Below are 2,740 nucleotides of genomic sequence, written 5' to 3'. Positions count from 1 at the left end.
CAAGGTGATCCCGTAGGATCTCGTTATGCGAGGCGGCAAAAACACACACAGCCACGCACGCAGGCATGAACACACATACACACACATAGACGCGCGGGCGCAAGCACGCACGAACGCACGAGGGAGCGTAAATGAAGATGCTCTATACGTTGCCGGACTCCCCCTCCCATGTTCTCATTCTCCGACAAGGCTGATGTGTGCACGTTTGTGCGTGTACCTTTGCTGTTGCGAAAGTCACTTAAGAAAAGGAAAAAATGTGGATATTTCTGCTGGGGAAAAATCACAAAATTAGTTTTTATTCCTTCCTTTGACTTTTGTGGTTATAAGAGGCCGAAGGCGCATCCTTCGGCTCTATTTATATTCTCTCTCTCTCCCCACCGCCATTGTAAACCGCGGTTACAAATGGAGGGCAAGACAGGAAACAAACGTCAGGGAAGTGTAACGCTCGGGGGCGTTACACTGGTGGGGAGAATGTTGTGAACAGCGTTTGTTTACAAACAGAAAGCCTGATAAATCTTTTACGCTCGTGACTGTTGTAGGGTTTTTCTGACGGCTTACCAGGATAGGGCATAGGGCTAAGCTGCCCTCCATTTGTAACCGCGGTTTACGATGGCGGTGGGGAGAGAGAGAATATAAATAGAGCCGAAGGATGCGCCTTCGGCCTCTTATAACCACAAAAGTCAAAGGAAGGAATAAAAACTAATTTTGTGATTTTTCCCCAGCAGAATTATCCACATATTTTTCCTTTTCTTAAGTGACTTTTGCAACATTTGCCGTCCCTCCTCTCCTTCCTCATCCGTTGACCGTTCGTTGTAAGCTGGAGGATGAGTTCAGCGCTGTTGAAGAAATGAAAGTTAAGAATAAGATTACTCACTCTTTTTTTGTATGCTTTGTGTGTTATCATAACTTACCTTATTGCAAACAAAATCCGGAATGAAGCTCCTCGTTTATAATATTCCGCATTCGATCACATCCTCGGCGATGCTCGACGCCATCAGTGGATGAAAGCAGGAAAAGAAACAAAGAAAAGCATCAGTCACCATCAGCATCATCTTTCTCTCACACTTTTACATCGGTTGACGATTCTTAGGCCGCAAATACACGACGCGCGTTTTCCGCGCCCGCGTTCAAACGCGTATAACTCAAGTGTCAATTATGTCAACCTGTATATGTGTCAATAAAATTGTGATATCTTCTAATCCAACTACAAGCTTTCTCCTCCGGTACAGGGACGCACATCCAGCTTTATTCGTTGTCCAACACTGACTGACTCCCTCACACTCTCTTAGCTGTACCCTAGGATACCACATTCTCCCCCTACAAGAATGTATTTTATCCATAACTACGATTAGATATTAATATATTGAATGCAAATGACCACATTGGGCTTTTTCTTCTTACATGGTATAATCCTTAAATCTATTCGGTTGCCGAATCTCTCTCGTTCTTCTGAATCCTAATTCCGGTACCGCCGTACCACACAATCCTTCAACTGGCCGCTGTTGCTTAGTTTCAAGCTCATTTGATGAAACCTCATCCACTAGGTCATCCTGACATTTAACTCCCGTTGCCTCCTCTTCCACATCTACACTACCTTTCTGATTCTCTTTCCTTTCTATATATTTTTTTAAATGTTTGACGCTTCGTTCATATTCCTTGCCGTTTTCCAAATCTTTCACTGTCGCCCTCCCCGGAGCAGCAAGACTCGTTACTCTAAAAAACTTGTTTTTGTATACAGTGTCCGCTTTATCTTTCTTTTGCTGCATGACCAACACTTTGTCTCCTTCTCTGATACTCGTGTGCTTAGCATTGCGCTTAATATCCTCTTTTGCGTTACGCTCAAACTTAGCTATCTTGTCTCGATCCCGCAATTCTTCATCCATCTTCTGACTTGAATCGACTTTCAAATTGGGCAACACGCCTCTAACTGCCCTGCCAAATATTAGTTCAGCGGGTATCTTAGTTATATGGTGCGGCCATGAATTATACGCTGCAACATAGTCGGCTAGCGCTTCTTTCCAATTTAACTTTCCCAATTTTGCTATTGCTGCATTCTTATTTATGCCCTGCATGCTTCTCTCCACCAGTCCATTTTCGGTTGGGTTTAATGGAGTACTATGAATTAATTTAACTCCCCACACCCCTTTTAACCAATCTCTGAACTCCACGCTGTTAAACGGCGGACCATTGTCCGCCTTTAGTGTTTTCGGTATGTAATAGGTATTGAAAATTCTACGAATTACTTTTTTCATTGCTTCCGTATCCGTTTTTTCCATTGGTACCGCTACCAAAAATCTCGAGTAATTGTCAGTAAGCACTAATGCTTTAAAATGTAAAGCCTCAGATGAGGATGCTAAGTCCATGGAAACGTAATCCCATGCATTCTTAGGCATATCCGTCAACGTTATAGGGGGTGTATTACAAACTGATTTAATCAGCTGGCATTCCGGGCAACTTTTAACGAAAACTTCGACTTCGCGATCCATATTAGGCCACCATAAGCCTTGCCTCAGGTAGTTTTTCATTGTAGACATCCCCGGATGGCTTTGATGCGCCAAACTTACTGCTCTTTCGCGAAGCGTCGTAGGCAATACTAGTTTTTCTTGCTTCATCAATGAGCCTCCCATAACATACAATTCGCTCTGAGAAGGCTGGAATTTACGAATTTCTTCCGGCCATTTCTCTTTCTTATCCAGCCATTCCATTACCAACTGCAATTCCCTATCCTTTTGCTGTTCTT

General features: G+C 43.4%; 1 long non-coding RNA gene across 1 annotated transcript; it reads right to left on the bottom strand.

Moving 5' to 3' along the window:
* LOC120906385 lies at window positions 1-1,048 on the bottom strand. The gene is made up of 3 exons (XR_005740082.1): window positions 912-1,048; window positions 769-836; window positions 1-217 (listed from the first exon to the last, which is right to left on the bottom strand). It is a non-coding gene; the product is annotated as an uncharacterized LOC120906385 (long non-coding RNA).
* Window positions 1,049-2,740: the final 1,692 nt, after the last annotated feature.

Source organism: Anopheles arabiensis, chromosome X, assembly GCF_016920715.1.
Source record: "Anopheles arabiensis isolate DONGOLA chromosome X, AaraD3, whole genome shotgun sequence".
NCBI classification, from domain to species: Eukaryota; Metazoa; Arthropoda; class Insecta; order Diptera; family Culicidae; genus Anopheles; species Anopheles arabiensis.
Note: the sequence above shows the minus strand (reverse complement) of the source record. Positions and strands in the feature narration are given on the sequence as shown.